The following is a 19,393-nucleotide window of genomic DNA, read 5'->3' on the forward strand; positions in this document are numbered from 1 at the left end:
TCGCCCCGCCAACGAAAGCAACACGCCGCGATCGGACTTGAGTTACGGGCGGCGCGTGCCGCCGGAGGTGTCGCCCGCCAACGAATGCAACACGCCGCGATCGGACTTGGGTTACGAGCGGCGCGTGCCGCCGGAGGTGTCGCCCGCCAACGAAAGCAACACGCCGCGATCGTACTTGGGTTACGGGCGGCGCGTGCCGCCGGAGGTGTCGCCCGCTAATCAAGGCAACACGCCGCTATCGGGCCTGGAAAAATTTCTCGCTCGCCGGCGAGAGCAACGCGCCGCGAGCGAACTTGCGCCTGTTCCCGAGTTCTCGCTTGTACCGCTAACGAGCGAGCTAAATGAGATTAATTAAATGAGGACGCATCGGAAAGTTTAGTCGTGCAAACACTCCGGCTTCGCTTATCGGCATCCTGCCTGCATTCGTCCACGTATCGGTCGTAGAATCTCGAAGATTGTGCATCCGACGAGTGGTAGCCGGGAATTAGCAGATATCGTAATAATCGTGTCGCGCGGTCGTGCGGAGCGTCAAAAAGTACGAAACCTTTGTCCGAAACGTATTTCCGTATCGTAGCATTATCTCCTCGTAACGGCGCTACTCGCCGTCAAGTGCCCCGGAGGTACCGCCGGCGGTCGACGGACTTGGTAAAATCATTCGGTCGTCCGGAGGTGTCGCCCGTCCCGGAGGTGCCGTCCGTCCCCAAGTTGACGCCGGCCGTTATGTGGTGCCGCACGTATAATCACGCCCGTAACGAGCCGTCTCGGTTGCCGCGCGCGTGATTTCGCATCGGGCGAGTGTTCCGTACCGTAATCGCGGTCACCGCAGCTTGCGTGTTGCGTATCATCCGTAATAATTCGAAATATATGTCTCCGACACGTGGGTTTGAGAGACACGTTTCGAGTTGGTAATCGGACAGCGCCCTCATGTCGAGCGAGCGCCGAATAGTAAGTAACTTTCGTCCGAAACGTTTTTACGTAGCTCTCCTTGTTGCGGCGCCGTAAATCGTCGTTAAGTGTTCCGGAGGTACCGCCGGCGGTCGTCTGACTTCGAGAGATCATTCGGTCGTCCGGAGGTGCCGCCCGTACCGGAGGTGTCGCCGGTCGGCCGTGGTTTCCGGAGTGTCTCCCGGCCCGAGGTGTCGCCCGGTCCGGAGGTGTCGCCGTCGGTCGCCGTGGTTCCCGGAGGTGTCGCCCGGCCCGGAGGTGCCGCCGGTCGGCCGTGGTTCCCGGAGGTGTCGCCCGGCCCGGAGGTGTCGCCGGTCGGCCGTGTTCCCGGAGGTGTCGCCCGGCCCGGAGGTGCCGCCCGGCCCGGAGGTGCCGCCCGGCCCGGAGTGCCTCTCGGCCCGGAGGTACCGTCGGTGCTTATACCTCATTGTCCCGGCATTTCGTTTGTTTCCTTCTTAATTAATGCTAATTATCGTTGTTTGACATTCGCCATACGGCTATCGTGATAATATTTTATCGTACAATAGGACTTTTCGATCGTTCGCTCTCCGCGACTATGTCTCGATTGAACGCGCCTTTCGGCGCTCGCGCTCGCATACGGCCGTGCGTAGGACCGTGCGTCGCCGACCGCCTGGCCGGCCGGTTGGGTACTATAAGAGATACGTCGCGCTCGGCGCGTCGAACGAGTCGAGCGAGTCCGGACGAGTCGTAAACGTACTTTCTCGAGTCTCTCGCCACTCCGGCGTGTTTCGACCGCTCTCCGTACCGTCGCCGACCGCTTGGCCGGTCGGTTGGGTACTATAAGAGGGTAGGAGAGATTAATATTGTACGTGTCGCGCTCTCGACGTTGACAAACGAAGAATCGCCCGTACGGGTCGAGAACGGATTTTGTCGAGTCGCGACTCTGACACGGAGAGAACATTTATATAAAATGTTTGATTTGGAAACCACGAATATATAAAATAATATACGATCGTCGCAGAACGCGCCGCCGCCAAGTCTTCTCATGCTTGAAGGTTGCGTGTCTCGCGAGAACGTACGTTCGACTCTCGCGTCGTCTCGTATTCCTCTTCGCCGGGGATTACGGTGCGGCTTTTCTCGTTCGTCGCCGAACGCGCGCAAAATTAACGCACACTTATTTATTACGAGCACAGCATTGCCACGAGTCGGTGTCGCAAGACCGAATGGCTCTTATGTGGCGCGCACGCCTCTAGTGTGTTGGCCGCGCGGTTCCCTCTCGTTTCGTACGCAGCAGCGGAATCGTCGCGCTTACCGAGCATCTACTCCACGGATACGAGTTTGCGGGAAGAGTTGCTTCTTCCCGCTCGCTTTGTACGCCGTAGCGAAATCTTATTGCTGGTCGTGTGCGGTTAAACGCGTACGAACCAGACAGAACAGTCCTCGACGTCTAAGCATCGCCATCGTCGATCTAGCGTCAGGGTGAATCGCGCGGTCTCTCGAGACCGCGCATCATAACATTTGGGAGAATAAGAACACGAATATTTTGATCTTGTGGATTTTTGAACGGAGAGGAGGAGGAAGAAGAGGAGAGGCGGCGGCGTCGGGGGTTTACTCTCGCCTCCGTCGTTCTCTCGTACGCTTTACATAATAGCGTTAAACACAGCAGAGTGTCGCCGACCGGCTGAGCAAGACCGGCGGCAAATAAAATGGCACATACGAGCGTGTCGCGCGCGCGTCGGTGTTTCGGCATCGAACGCGCGCGCGCGCGAAAAAGAGCTAGCGACGAGTCTTCGGGCTCGCTCGTGAGTTACTCCCTTGCGAGTAACCGAACACGAAGCTCCCTGGTTGATCCTGCCAGTAGTCATATGCTTGTCTCAAAGATTATAAATGTAATTTATTTAATTACATTTTTATTTTTTAAATGATACATATATACGTTCCAAAAATATAAGCCATATTATTATATATGTACGTGTGTGTAGGTGTATAACTATCATTTAACACACATTCACGTTAAATCACATCATTTAATCATATTTAATAACTATATCACTAACATATATAATTAATACTTATAATAAATCATTTTTAAAGTAATTTTTTTTAAATTCTAGTTATCACTTTATCAGAATTATGAAAAAAAATTGATACAATTGTTAGAAAACTTAAATGTGCATAACTTTTTAATATATAGGCATTAATAAAATAAAAATAGTGATTGTTAATTTTTTATGCTACAGCTACGCATAAAAGTACTAAAATACTTAGAACTTTAAATTACTTTCATATTCAACTGTATATATTATTATAACTTTTCTCGTTTTATACTATATTTAAAAAATAATATTAAATAATTACTTTATTGCACTTACAACTATGCATTTGTATTTAATACTGTAACCATTTAAATAATAAAATATATATATAATTACTGTGTATGAAATTAATACATTCAAAATAAAAAAAGTACATATGCAAAAATAAACTCTATAAAATCTATAAATAAACGTAATAATAATAAACTGTGCAATAAACGTAATAATAAACGTTCAAATATTTTATTTATTATATATTAAAATTATTATATTTAATAACCTGTCCTTTTCTTGTTTAGATCTCCTCATTTTCGCATCTCTTTTTTTGTTCTTCCTTTTTCCTAAAAAGAAATATGTGATTGTTATACATAGGTGCAATAAGTCAATTCTGCAATAAATATTCTATACAAAAATAACAATAAGTTCTTAAATGTTGTATTTAATTTAAAAAAACTAATACACGCAATAATGAACAGATAGTGCATGTGTTCACCCTCTTTAAAATCAGTTTCTTATAAAAATAAAAAGTTTGAGATAAGATGATAAAATAGTTAAATTGAGGTATATTATACATATATAACTTACAAATCTCGGTCAAATCTCTGCTTGGCTAAAATTAGCCATCTTGCAATTATATCCTCAACTTCCTTATTTGTTAAATTGGTTCTTGAAGTTCGCGCAGCATCTAACAACAAGTTTAAACAGATATGTGTGGTTATAGATTATATAAAAATTTAAAGCGACTTAATTTTATATATATATATATATATATGTATATATGTATATATACTATTCAAAATTATTTTATATTCCTATGATTACATATTATTGAATAATGATATTAGAGTTCTAATAGCATCATCCAATATAACCATGCATAGAATGCTATATATAAAGTGTCAAAAATATGTCAATAAAAACATTTCTGTGATTAAATATTTATATACTTACTTATGATACATATAGTAATGCGAAGATTTTTAAAGGCATTTTTCAATTTTGCACCAGCCCAACTATATTCCATTGCTAATTTATTTGTTAAAATATGTTTCATCATGTACGAAATCACATCATGATGATCCTTACCTCCTAAAAAGCTCAATTGTCTTGTCTAAAAATATAAAATAATTTAATTAATATTAGTTTATGATCTAAAAATATCAAAATAATAAACATTTGTTTTTCTCTTATAAAAAAAGTTAACATTACTTTTCTTTTAACTTCTTTAAAATTATTTAACATTATATAAATAAATAAATATGTCCAAAATATTGCTTTTTATAAGACATTTCAATAAAATGTTTCTAATCGTAAGTATAAAATGATAATATTTTGTATATACCATTTCTGCAGCAACACATTTGTTTTTTAATTGATTATCAATTCTCTGTAATTGTTCTACGGTATCTGCTGGCAAATCGAAATCATAATGTTCATTTTTTTTAAATCCGTTTCCTCATTTTTTCTTATGTGATTATCCAACTTTATTAAACGTTCATCAATTGTTGTAAGATTTAACAATACTGCATTTAGTTTCCTGATAATTAAATTATGAAAATCTGCAAAAATAATTGACACATATTATTGTATATCTACTCATTGTCAAATTATATAAATATTACGAATTATATACCATTTTAAATATATGTTTACAGTGATATAAATAAAAAAAGTTAAAACTTTAATAATATATATATATATATATAGGTAAGCTTTTACAAAAATTTAAAATTAATAACAGATATATTTTTACCTAAATCAATCTCAGCATTACAAGTATCGGATGTAGATATTGTATCTGAATTTTGTGGAACAAGGTCATCTTTATTTGCTGTTCGATGTTCTTGTGAACTTATAGATTTACTATATGTAACTGCAGACTTTTTAGACTGAATATTAATTATTTTTTCATTACTTATTTGTATCGGAGGCTTAGTTATTTTCTTATAATTTTTTATCAGTGGTTTTTTTATTTCATAAGTCATTTTGCTTTTATTTAAATCGTTTGATATATTAGAAACTTTATCTAAATCATTGCTTGTGTCAGTTCTATCTGAATTATCAGAAGAACTTGAAATTTTTTTTACTCGATTCATTTTCTTATCACCTTGTATTAATGGTGTCTTTATTTCACAGATTTTGCTCTTATTTATTGTTAAAGCTTTTGGTGTATTAGGAAAATTATCTAACTCTAAATTATTGCGAGTTTTTAATTTATTGATGCTTGTGTCGCTTGTATCAAAATTATCAGGAGATGAACCTGTATTTTTTTTTGCTCGTTGATATCTCGATTTTTTGAGGTTATTTCCATCATCACCATCTATATCGGATATTGTTCAGCTAATTTAAGTTTGTCTATAGCTTTATCATATGTATCTAAAACGTATAAAATTTTTGAATATTAAAAATTAGATTTTTGTTTTTATATATTTTATAATCAAATATCACTTAAAATTTAAATTTTAATATATACTTTTAATACATATATATTATAATTTTAATTTATATAATTTTTGATAAAAAAATAAAATACATTTTTTATATTACTAACCGCTGCTACCAAAAATACGGATTATTTTATATAATTGCCAATCATCAGAAGGAGATATTCTTTTCATAATTGCTTTATTTATCTTAATTTGACTTGTATATGATGGCCATTTACATTCCTTATTATTTTCAGTTAACCATTCAGAAGGAACAATTTGTAAACCATCTTCGAACTCCACAATATTATACGCCATTATAATAACTGTAAATAAAAATTGATCAGCATTGAAATTATAAATAATCTATGATGTAAATAATATGATAAAATTGTGACGATAATAATAATAATAATAATAATAATAATAATATTTGCAATTTATATTAGAGTATTATAATTACGTTTAATTATTTAATTACAAATGCAAATTAATATTAAACATGTATTATTCAGTTGTGTGTAACATCGGAAATATAATATAATTTTTTTTATAAGGCATTTTCAACATTTTTGCTCTAATTTTATCAAACTCCCATGTCTGAAGATGAGAATATTCAGACATAATACCAATATTTAAAGTTAATGACGAAATAGGCTGTGTATATAAATCTTCCACTAACACAAGTACTTTGCCAATAGCATACATTTTATTGTCATTAGATTTAATGAAATTTAAAATTGACATTATTTGTCCATTTTCAAAAGAAATGCAATTATTTTTTGGATCATCACAGTTAATATAATATTGATTATTGCAAAAAATTTTATATTGTTGTACAGAAATGAAATCTTTCGTAATAGGACCATCACAATGAGAGCGTGTAAAACATTTTTCCATATCGTATGAATTTGAATATATTTTGAATGTTTCATTATTATGTATTGTCTCAATTTCTGCAAATCTTCTTGTTAATTGCTGTAATGGTTGGTTAGTTTTACGAATTAATTTCTTTAACGTAGACATATAATTCTCAAATTTAAATGCACTAAATTTATCCAGAGCACCAAATTGTTTTACGTCTGCAGCAAGATGTAATAAATTATGAATATTATGTGAAATATATTTAGAACCGTAGATAACTTGAAATGATTTTACAAAATGTTTTAATAAATTTTCTGCATATTCTATAATAGAAGTTTGATATGTTAAAGTAGGATGTGCAAGAATTGTGATTGCTACATGTAATGTTAGAAAATTTAAATATACATTTTCTTGTAGTATTCCTTTCAATATAATAGGACCTGTATATAATAAAAATTGCCGATATTCTGTGGCTTTCCAATGTTTGATATACTTTAATGATCTTGGTTTTCGAGCAAAATCAGAAGGAATATAATTGCGTAACTTTATTAGTTTCTTAGAAATTTGTTCTTTGTCTGAATTTGATAATCTTATCTTAAGTGGTCCTGAAAGCCATAACATAATAAGTTTACGCATAACACCCAAACATACCAGGTGCATATAATCTAGTGGCACATTTGTAACTAACAATAAGCCTAGATTTGGTATATTTTTTAAAATTGTGTCACCAGTTTGATAATCAAGATTATAAGATCCAGTAAAAAATTCTTTATCATTACGTAACATCATATTAGATGTGTATGGAAAACATATATGTCCTTCTATATTATCACCTTCAATAATGCATTTAGTGCAACTATTATATCCAGTGTGTCCTTTTACATTTAAAATAAATGATTTAGCAGGAGCGTCACAAATTATTGCTTTAATTTCGACTTTTATGATCTGTCCCTCATAATCAATCCCATTATTTATAAAAGCAATAGCATCACCTACAAACATTTTTAAAAACTCATTTGCATTTTTTGGTTTTCCTTCTGTTGGCATTTATTCGTTGGGCTCGACTTATTTAGTTATCCGTCGTCCGTCTTGTTATTGCGGGCATGTATTATTATAAGGCATTGTCTCGGTATTTATATTCTCTTGTATTGTATGTCTTCCGTACATGTTTATCCGTTCGTCGTCTGAGATTTTTGTCGAATTCGTGTCCTCGCGTGATTGGCGCGATTTGGAGCGTCGGTTATTTTGACGGCGGTATATAAGACGACCGCCGGTCGAGAGACGCGCTCTCATTATTGATTCTTCTCCGAGTAATAAACAGTTCTCAACGCATCAAGAGTATTTTATTTTAAATATATATCACTCGCCCCCCCCCCCCCCCCAACAGTTTATCAGAAGTGGGATTCGAAGTTCGTGTGTCAATTACTTGAAGAAAAGGGGAGAAGAGTGCATAATGAGTACGCCAGGTAATAATTTCACGGTGGTGGAATTGAAATCGGCTTTACGGGCGAGAGGGCTGCCGTCGGAGGGAGCGAAGGCGGAGTTGATCCAGAGGCTCGAGAAGATCGGCGATCCGGGCGTGTGGGCCGAATTGAACAAGCGGCCAGAGGGGCGGCGTTCAGCGGGTGCCTCGCGTCCGGAAATGGAGAGTGAGATGGGAGAGACCCTGGCGGAGGACGACCTTCTGGAGGAGTTTGCTGCGGAGGAGACCGCGTTGGAGAGGACTGCGGCGAGACGGGATGCGGTGGTGCGAGGGCACGAGGGCGCCTCGTCCGCTTTCCTCGGAAATTTAGAACGCGCCGAGTTAAATCTCTTGCGAAGAGAGAGAGATTTGTGGGAGAGAGAGAGGTCATTTTTTCAAAGGGAGAGAGAGCTGCTTCGCGGCTCTTCGGTGGCATCAGCGGGATCGTCCGGTGGTGAAAGTTTTAGGGGTGTCAAGGAGTTGTTGCCGGAATTCGATGGAAGTGGGAATACGTTTTGGAGGTGGAGGAGTCAGCTCGGACTTCTCAGGGACACCTATCGTCTGGACGAAGGCGCTACCAGGATCCTGATCGGCTCTCGTTTGAAGGGACGGGCATTGACCTGGTTCTACTCCAAAACCGAACACCTTGCATTGGGAATGGAGGAGCTGCTGGAAGAGATGGCGCGAATGTTCGACCTGCGTCCGGCGAGGATCACGCTCCGGAGAAAATTTGAGGCTCGCATGTGGAGGGGCGACGAGCCATTCAGCAATTATTATCACGAAAAGGTGATTCTTGCTAATCGTGTCCCGGTGGCTGAGGACGAGCTTCTTGATCACGTGATTGAAGGCATTACGAACGTGCAACTGCGGAACCAGGCGCGTCTGATGAGATTCCGGTCGGGAGCGGAGCTGCTGGAGGCCTTCGAGAGCATCGTGTTCGAGCGCAGAGACAGGATGATGGGGCCGCCCGGAGGAGCGAGACCCGTTGTCGGCGAGGGATTAGGAGCGGCGTTGGGCCCGGGACGGGCGGAGAGCCGGGGAGGCAGGGTGAGGCCAGACGCGGATGGTGGAGCCGGGCGGCCAGGGTTAGAGCGGACGCGGTGTTTCCGCTGCGGTGAGGTAGGCCATATCGCGGCACGTTGCGGGCGGCCGCCGACGGGTCGCGCGTGTTATGTTTGCGGGGCGTCGGGACACTTGGCGGCGGAGTGCCCTGGGCGTGGACGGCCGGCGGTGGCGGGTCCGACGGCGGGATCGACGGAGATCGTGTTGGCGGACGCGGTTCAGCCCGCCGCGCTTCCTGGACCGTACATTGTAAGTGTGGATATTTTAGCGGCGGATGAGGGCGCAGATTTTAATTATACCGACGGCGCGGTGGTTGATTCGGGATCACCGGTCAGCCTAATAAGAAGTAGTAGCGTCCCAGAAAAATTATGTTCACTGGTCGATCAGAGCGCAAATCAATTTCACGGTATTAACGGTTCTTTACTCCGTGTAAATAGTATTTTTTATAGTATTGTAAAAGTCTGTGGCGTCCAAATCAAAATAAAGTTTTACACAGTACCGGACGACGCAATGAAGTATAATGTTCTTCTCGGAAGAGATTTTTTGATGTGTCCGTCGATACGAGTTACGCTCGGAGAAACAGTAGAAATCGTAACGATTGAGGAGCCGAGTACTTTTGGAGAAATTATGGTGATTGAGAGTGGTGACGATTCGGTCAATATGTGTGGCGAACTCCGAATCGACGAAGGTATTGGCGAAAAGAGCGTTAGAGAGATCAGCGAGGCGCACGAGGCATGTTACCTCGGTTGCTTGCGGGCGGAGAGCGGCGCGCCCGATTTTGAGATGACCATCGCGTTGAAGCACGAACAACCGATAGCGTCGCGCCCGCGGAGGTTGTCATTCGCTGACAAGGAGGCTTTGCGCGGTATTTTAGACAGGCGCTTGAGTGATGGAACCATACGGCACAGCGATTCCCCGTATGCGAGTCCCATCGTGCTCGTTAGGAAAAAAGACGGAAGTATTCGTTTGTGTATCGATTATCGCGAACTAAACAAAATCACGGTGCGAGATAATTTCCCCACGGAATTGATCGACGATAATATTGATCGCTTGAGAAGCAAAAAATATTTCTCGATTTCGAGTTTAAAGGATGGATTCCATCACGTCAGGATGCATCCCGCGTCGATAAAATATGCGTCATTTGTGACGCCGCTGGGGCGGTTTGAATGGCTACGTATGCCGTTCGGACTGACAAACGCGCCGCGTGTGTTTCAGCGTTTTATACATATGATGTTTGTGAAAATTCGTGACGAACTCGAAAAGAGCGAAATAAAATATTATGAATTGCGCGACGGATTGGTCTATCGGAAGGACAAAAATGGGAAAGTTTATTGGTTCCCGCGGAGGCGGGACAAAGTCAGAGAATACGGTCGGAATAAACAAAAATTGATATCAAAATTTAAAGGACCGTACGTGATAGAGAAAGCGCTCGATTATGACCGATATATTGTAAGCGATATCGACGGTTTCCAGGTGACACAACGGCCATATAGCGGTGTAGTTGCGCCCGATCAGATGCGACCATATGTAAAATTATAAGTGTGTTCACGAGTATGCGTTTGACCGATATGCGATATTTGATTATGTTAGGCCGGAACGGCCTAAATGTCAGAATGGCCGAACTGTTGGCATTTATTCGTTGGGCTCGACTTATTTAGTTATCCGTCGTCCGTCTTGTTATTGCGGGCATGTATTATTATAAGGCATTGTCTCGGTATTTATATTCTTTTGTATTGTATGTCTTCCGTACATGTTTATCCGTTTGTCGTCTGAGATTTTTGTCGAATTCGTGTCCTCGCGTGATTGGCGCGATTTGAAGCGTCGGTTATTTTGACGGCGGTATATAAGACGACCGCCGGTCGAGAGACGCGCTCTCATTATTGATTCTTCTCCGAGTAATAAACAGTTCTCAACGCATCAAGAGTATTTTATTTTAAATATATATCACTCGCCCCCCCCCAACACTTCACCATAATATAAGGCAATGACATATACATTGTTTATAATATTATCTGCACATAATATTGGCCATAAACTCTTTGTGGAAGACTTATATATAGGTAAACCATCAATATTTATAAATAATTGAATGTTATCAAGAGCAAAATTCAATCTTTTACGTTCTTCAATAATTTTTAGAAGAGCTTTTTCGAGACCTAAGTGGCAGTAATCTCCGTTTTCAATTTGTATAATTTCAGTTGATTTAGGAGTTTGCAATAATGTACGTGGATCTTTAGGCAAAGTATAATTAGTGTGTGTTTGCAATATCTGTAAAAGGTGACGGAGTGATTTGAGTGATATCTTTTCTTCAATAGCCCATTTACTTATGTCATGTATAAAAGTTTCGTTATCATTTAAACACAGATTTTCATAATTGTTATCGACTATAGCTTGCAGCTTATTTGCATCCATGTAATTTTGTATCATACAGGCATTATTTTCATTCAGAAAGTTAATATTATTTTTATCATAATATTGATTTAGATTTCTATCTGAGTATACTTTATCAAAATCACATAAAGACGAAGCATTCTCATCAACAACAATTAGTTGATCATTATTATTATTAATTATTGCCATAGAATTCGCAGAATCAGTCTGATGAGTTATCATATTCATATCTGTTACTGTGTTTCTTGCAACTAATCTTCGTTTATGTCTTGCACTATAAAATATTGAGTGTTTTTGTTTGCGACCCATATTTTTCACAAAATATATTTTTTTTCCTAAATATACATATACAATGAAAAAAAGATATCTTGTTACAATAAATATGAAAAAAATATAAGACAAACATAAGATAAAAAATATTGTATATATACTAACCTTAATTTTTATGTTGATGTTTTTCACTTTGTTAAATCACTTCTTATTGCTAAGTGATCTTCTGAGATCACTTATTTTGAGTCAAAATGTCCTCTTATGCAAATAAAAAACACGTGCTGGTACACCAACAGACTGCGTATACGCTGCAGAGCGTTTTGGGCAACGTGTACGCGCCTACACGGTCACGCTTGCATTAGGATTAGGTAAGATTAGGTTACATTAAGTAGCGTCCATTAACGGTGACGTGTTGATTCTTTTACTTTTAGAACAAATCAACGTCAAGTCTTGACAAGATGACAACTTAGCAGTCATTCTGCTGAACGCGACTATTTTAAAGAAAAATATTTCAAATAAAAGTTGTTTGATTCAAAGGAGGTCATAAAGTAGATGATGCCCTTTATTTGATGAATATTTTAAGAGATATTTGAAGTGGTGTACGTGTTATTTTAAATTGGACACCCTAAGATATATTTAGTTATAGCAGTAATAAATATAAATAAATAAATATAAATTATTTATTAAATATATCATAAATTAAACTTTATTTTTCTAATTTTAATTGTTGATCGTCACAGCACAACATCTTTATGATGTCACTGTGACATTTTCTTGCTATGACAGATTTTTTATCATTATTGTTACATTTCGTGATATACTAGTTATATCAATGTGACATTTTTGATGATATCACTATAACATCATAAAGATGTGCTGTGACGATTAAATATATTTTATCGTCACAGCAGAACATCTTTATGATGTCACTGTGACATTTTCTTGCTATGACAGATTTTTTATCCTTATTGTTACATTTCGTGATATACTAGTTATATCAATGTGACATTTTTGATGATATCACTGTAACATCATAAAGATGTTGTGCTGTGACGATTAAATATATATTTTATCGTCACAGCAGAACATCTTTATGATGTCACTGTGACATTTTCTTGCTATAACAGATTTTTTTATCCTTATTGTTACATTTCGTGATATACTAGTTATATCAATGTGACATTTTACAATGATATCACTTCAATTGTGATTAATGATATCACTGTTACCTTCCAATAATCTCACAATGACATCACAGTGACATCACATTTTTTTGTCACCTTGTGACTCTATTGTGAGCTTATTGTGATGTCACTGTGACATTTTTTGTTATGGGGGTATCAATTTATTATGTAATTAAAATTATGCGACTTATATCGTGTTTGATGTCATTTTAATCGCAAAAATGTTATTAATCCATAATATAACGATGTATATTAATATTAACGATATATATTAATGATGTGTTAATTTTGTATAATTATAGAAACAAATACAATAGAATAAGTAATAAATATAATAGGAATAATAGGAATAATAGAAAATTGTAAAAACATGCAATTTATGTGTAGTCGCACAAAACAATATTATTTTATATTTATTTATTTAAAGTAATTTATAATATTCTTTATATATATATTAGCATACATATATATAAATATATATAATAACACATATATAATAGAGCATATGCATATATACATATGCATATGCATATGTATTGCACACGTAATCATAAACATTTAATATCGGCATGTAGGTACTCAACAAAATAAATGGTTTTGTACTATATCGCTTTTTTAATTTCCTTTTTTATGAAATTCTCACAACAAAACGTTAACTTTTGATTAATTATGTCGAACTAACTAAAATTAAATATTTTATTTTGGAGAAAGTAAAAACGCTGCTATTGTAATTGCTAAAAACTTAAGTAAAAATAATTCACGTCTTTTTTCTGAATAAACTATTTAAATATCTTTGAGTATTTGGACATTTAATAACGTTTAATTTTGCCAGATATATAGTTATGAAGCCATGTTTTAATTTGAGCAACAGATCGATTGACTAAGTATTTATTTTTTTCTTTTACGTAAGAAATCTTTTTGCTAGATGGCAACTGTGAAATAGTAATTTCTTCTGAAAATTCTTTAAGTACTGCATTACGCTCTTCTTCTGTTCAACGTCTTCTTTTTGTTTGACCAAATGGGGATGCTACATAATAAATTAAATATTTAAATTAATAAAATTAATACTATTAATATTAATATTATTAAACACATATAGGAATTATTCACCCGAACTTATAATATAAATTTTTATTTATTTATATATTAATGTTGCGGAATGCACTGATAAATTTAATTTTGATCGGGAATAGAGGGAAGAGGAGATTGACTGTTAACATCGGCGATATTGTTTTTATAAAGTTTATTTGGCTTTTCACAAAAAACTAAATTCTCAATTAACAATTATGCACACTCGACGAACGGTGGAAAATAAACTCAACGAGAGCGGACGGACATCTTGTGCTTGATCGTACTTGCTGCGCGCGTACGCGACGAAAATCTTGGGCGGAACTATGCTGTAGTTCCGAACGCGACGGAAATCTCGCGACAATTTTAATGAAGATCGCAGCGATCAAGAGCCGAACGCGGATGCGCGATGCAACGTTCGCGAAATCGAGGTCTTTGAGAGTCTCCGGAACACTGTAATGTCGGAGCACGTGGTGACACGTGCGGTCGTAATTACAGCCGAAATATGCGTGTATTTCACAAACGACCGGAATGGATTGAAAATATCGCGTGCACGATACTCTACAAATTTTGCCGATGACCGGCGGAAATGAATCACTTGCGTAACTCGACGGATTAATTTTTCAACAACGCGGATTACTATTTTTCGGTCATTCGCTAACGTGTTGATCCACCAAGAGCCGGAACAAGAAGAAGGAACGGAAGAAGGAGCTGGATATTAGCGACTTATTAGATAGGCATAAAACGGGGGTGCGCGACAGATCATAATCGATACACCGCACATTCAAGTTGGCGAAAAAGGATCGCGAATGCGAATTACAATATGAGGCGTGAGAAGGATCGACTACGCGCGATGCCTCGTTCGCGTGTAAATTTGTGATTCGCTAATGCGACGATTGAGGGTTCTCATTATATCGATCGCGCGACATTTAACTTTTCGCGGAGACTCTCAAATATATGCAACGGTTCCGGAATAATTAATGTTTCGGATTACTTTAAAGTCTTCGTTAAAATAGTGAAAAAACTATTTCATTAATATTAAAAAATTGATACAGAAATAAAAAATGTAAATAATATAAATAATTTAAATTTAGCTAGAGTAGACTATTGTTTATTATTTTTAAGTAAAAAATATGTTTATTATGTATATTGAAATTGTATCAATAATTATTTATATATCAATAAATATATATAATTAATAAGAACGTAGATATTTGAGAAACGCCAGACAGAATTTAAAGAAGGTAAAAATCTTTTCTCGGCCGTACTGGCAAATATTATTTATTCAATCACAAAGTTTCGACCCTTCTTTGAGTCCTTATCAAGTGATCTAGATATACATAGACATATAAAGGAGATACAGAGTGCCCCAAACGAGAAATCTTCAAAGATGTATCGACTATATCGACAGTTTACCCGCCACCGACACACCGGAAGTATTCGGATTACATTCGAATGCTGATATTACTTATCAAATTAATACGGCGAAAGGAATACTTGACACGATTCTTAGCGTACAACCAAAAGAGGGAGGCGCGCAAGGAGGTGAGACCAGAGAAAATGTTGCGTACAAATTAGCTGATGATATGCTGTCTAAATTACCGAAGCAATACAATGCCTTCGAAGTAAAAGAAGCGCTCCAAAGAATGTGACCATTGATGCTTATGAATATATTTCTAAGACAAGAAGTTGATCGGTAAGTATTTATATTTCCTTTCTTTTTTTATATATATTTAAATAATATTATTATTCAGTCACTAAATTATTTTATTATTATAATAAATCATTTTAAATGTATTTAATACAAAAAAGATAAAAAAATTTATTAAAATTGGAATAAAAAGAATTTTAATAGAGTAAGTTATTATATCTTCTCTTTGTTAATTAAGACAACTCTTTCAGAATTTCGAGAGTCATCAAAGAAGTGCGAAGTACTTTAACAGATTTAAAATTAGCCATTGAGTGTACTATTGTAATGAACCAAGGCTTACGAACATCATTAGATTCGATGTATGACGCGCGCATTCCGGATAAATGGTTGAAAATTTCTTGGGAATCTGCAACTTTGGGTTTTTGGTATACAGAACTTTTAGAAAGAGATCATCAGTTCAGACAATGGTGCAATCACGGCCGTCCAAGAGTATTTTGGATGACTGGATTTTTTAATTCACAGGGATTTTTAACAGCAATGAGACAGGTGAGAATCAAAAACGTTAATAAAAAATATTATGTCGGCTTATATACATGTAATATCATAACTAATAAGAATATAAATATATATCTAATAGGAAATAATTATTGATATTTAAATTTAATTTACAAAAAATTAATGAGTGTAAAATTATATAGAAATAATAAATCAATAAGTTATAACAATTAAAAAAAGTGTGATTATTACATTCGCAACATGTATTTTCTAGTATTTTTAATAATGTAAATTGTGCATGCATCCAAATTTTATTATAAATGCTTGTATAAAAAATTCTAGAAAATACAAGTTGCAAATGTAATAATCACAAATTATTTTATAATTATTATTATAACTTTATTGATTCATTATTTTTATGTAATTTTATACTCATTTCTTGCAAATAAAATTTAAATATTAATAATTATTTTTATTAGATATATATTAATAATTATATTTATTAGATATATATATATATATATATGTATATATATATATATAATTCTTATTAGATGTATATACATATAAGTCGATATATTATATTTCTTTATGAATGTATTTGCATGCTGTGAAATTCACTTGCTGGTTATAAAATTTATAATAAAACGATGAATAATAAAGCACATAAAAGATTTGTGACAGTTATATATAGCTTATATTATTATAATTAGCTGCATCTTTTATAAGTTTTATTTTAAAATTTCAACTAAATATAAATTTTATAGGAAGTAACAAGAGCGCACAAGGGTTGGGCTTTAGATTCTGTAGTTTTACAGAACGTGATTACGCGTTATAATAAAGAGGATATTAAAAGTCAGCCACAAGAAGGAGTTTATGTTCACGGTTTGTTTTTGGAAGGCGCATCGCTCGATCGAAAAACCGGCAAACTCGTTGAGAGTAAACCAAAAGTTTTGTGTGAACAAATGCCGGTTATTTACATTTTCGCAATAAACACTACCGCCGGTAAAGATCCGAAATTATATGAATGCCCTATATATAGAAAGCCTCAAAGAACAGATGCAAAATATGTCGGTTCTATCGATTTTGAAACGGATTATAATCCTCGACATTGGACACTTTGTGGTGTAGCTCTGTTATGTGATATTAAATAAAGAATCAGATAATGTATAATACAATTTATATAATATAAATATATAATGTATAATACAATTTATATAATATAAATAACTTTAAAATAATTTAAATAATACAAATTTAAGAATTATATTTATAGTACTTTCTATAATACAAAATATTAAAATTTGCTTATATTTTGTATTATTTCTCTTTAGATCAAACAATAAAAAAATATGTTATGAATTATTTGTTAGAGATAGTTCTAAGAGTGCTTCATATAATTAAATATTCGCGCGCGATTAGATGTCGCGCGTGTGACTCTTCCACGTTTCGCTTGTGTCGCTATGAGCCTTCCTTCCTTCCCCCTCTTTTTCCCTCTTCTTTTCTGTCTGTTCGCTCTTTATACGCACGCAGCACGAGCTCTCTATTATATTAAGTCTGATACCTGTGTATACCAAAGTGTTCTTATTAAATATTCATATATGTATGTTTAACTGAGTCTTCTAAACACCATACACGCCTAATCCCAGCCAAACAGGTTATGGGCCCAGTGATTACTTCGACATTGTGCATCAAAAAAAAGGGGAAATAAAACGAACGAGTCCAGATCAAGATGGCCGGAGCACATGGAATCCAAAACATCGAAAAACTGACTGAGGAAAATTATGAATCATGGAAAATCCAAATGAGGAGCATATTGGTATGTAACGATTTATGGGGTTACGTAAACGATACCGTGATAAAGACTGAGGAAAATGCAGCGGCGTGGACAGAAAAGGATCAGAAAGCGCTGGCATTAATAGTATTGAGCGTATCGCGTGGACAATTAAACCATGTAAAGAGAGCCGAGACATCGAAGGCCGCGTGGGACGATCTAAAGCATGTTCACGAATCGACAGGGCCGGTTAGAAAAGCTACGCTTTATAAGCAATTATATCGAATGAAAAAGGAATCGGGAATTACTATGAACGCGTACATAAACGATTTTACCAGCAAAGCCGAACAATTGACCGAAGCAGGGATTAGAATACCGGACGATCTTCTGTCGATAATGTTGCTATCTTCGCTACCGAACGATTTCGAAAATTTCAGTGTAGCGATAGAGTCTCGCGACGAAATCCCGAGTATCAACAATCTAAAAGTCAAGTTGTTGGAAGAAGAAGCGCGTCAAAACGACCGAGCGGGAAGAAACGGTTCGGAAAATGGACAGAATAATGACGCGCTACTCTCACATGCATACGCTCGCGATAAACAAAAACGCGTGAATTCAACGGATAAATTTATGAAACAAAATCAAAGAAAATTTACTGGAAAATGTTTCAATTGCAGCAAAATCGGACATAAGAGCGCAGATTGCCGAATAAAAATAAAACGCGGTGAATCGAATAACAAAAATGACGCTATGACAGCTGTAGTATGTAATACCGAAGTGTCAAAATCGAATGAATGGTTCCTCGACAGTGGAGCGACGCGTCACATGTGTAATGACCATCGAAAATTCTCTGTGTTGAAAGACACAGAACGATCGAAAGTATTTACAGCTGCGGAGCATTATCTAGATTCATCAAGCACAGGCGAAATCAATTTAAAAGTAAAAAATCGCGGCTCAAGAAATAACATAAAACTAGAAAATACAATGTTTGTTCCAGCCTTACGAAATAATCTAATGTCAATATCTACGATCACAGACAAAGGATATAAGGTGATATTCGACAAGGAACGCGCAATAGTAAAACGCAAGGATGGATCCACAGCACTGACAGCGGAAAAGAAGAATCAACTCTACGTAATAAATGAACCGAACGATCTCGTGATGGCTGCAAGCGAAATCAACGACGATAAAATGGCTCGTTGGCACCAAAGGTATGGACATTTAAATATCGCGGATTTAAAAAGTTTAAAAATTAAAGAAATAGTCAAAGGCGTCGAATTTACAATAAGAACGAACGAATTTCAATGCGAAATATGCGATAAAAACAAAATACATACTCTACCGTTTAAGCCGTCGAAAAGCAGAGAAACTGAAGTATTGAATTTAATACATTCTGACATATGTGGCCCAATGAATATTGAATCCATAGGAGGATCAAGATATTTCGTTACGTTTATAGATGACTGCTCAAGATACACCGAAATTACCATGCTTCGACAACGGTCTGACGTTTTGAAAGCTTTTAGAA

At 36.6% G+C, this 19,393-nt stretch overlaps 1 long non-coding RNA gene across 1 annotated transcript; it reads right to left on the reverse strand.

The window, feature by feature from the left end:
• Positions 1 to 4,234: 4,234 nt before the first annotated feature.
• LOC146722071 (uncharacterized) lies at positions 4,235 to 5,983 on the reverse strand. The gene is made up of 4 exons (XR_014925357.1): positions 5,773 to 5,983; positions 4,975 to 5,597; positions 4,564 to 4,780; positions 4,235 to 4,332 (listed from the first exon to the last, which is right to left on the reverse strand). It is a non-coding gene; the product is annotated as an uncharacterized LOC146722071 (long non-coding RNA).
• Positions 5,984 to 19,393: the final 13,410 nt, after the last annotated feature.

The sequence above is a fragment of the Nylanderia fulva genome, unplaced genomic scaffold, assembly GCF_048542155.1.
Source record: "Nylanderia fulva isolate GAGA-0341 unplaced genomic scaffold, ASM4854215v1 Scaffold374, whole genome shotgun sequence".
Taxonomy (NCBI): Eukaryota; Metazoa; Arthropoda; class Insecta; order Hymenoptera; family Formicidae; genus Nylanderia; species Nylanderia fulva.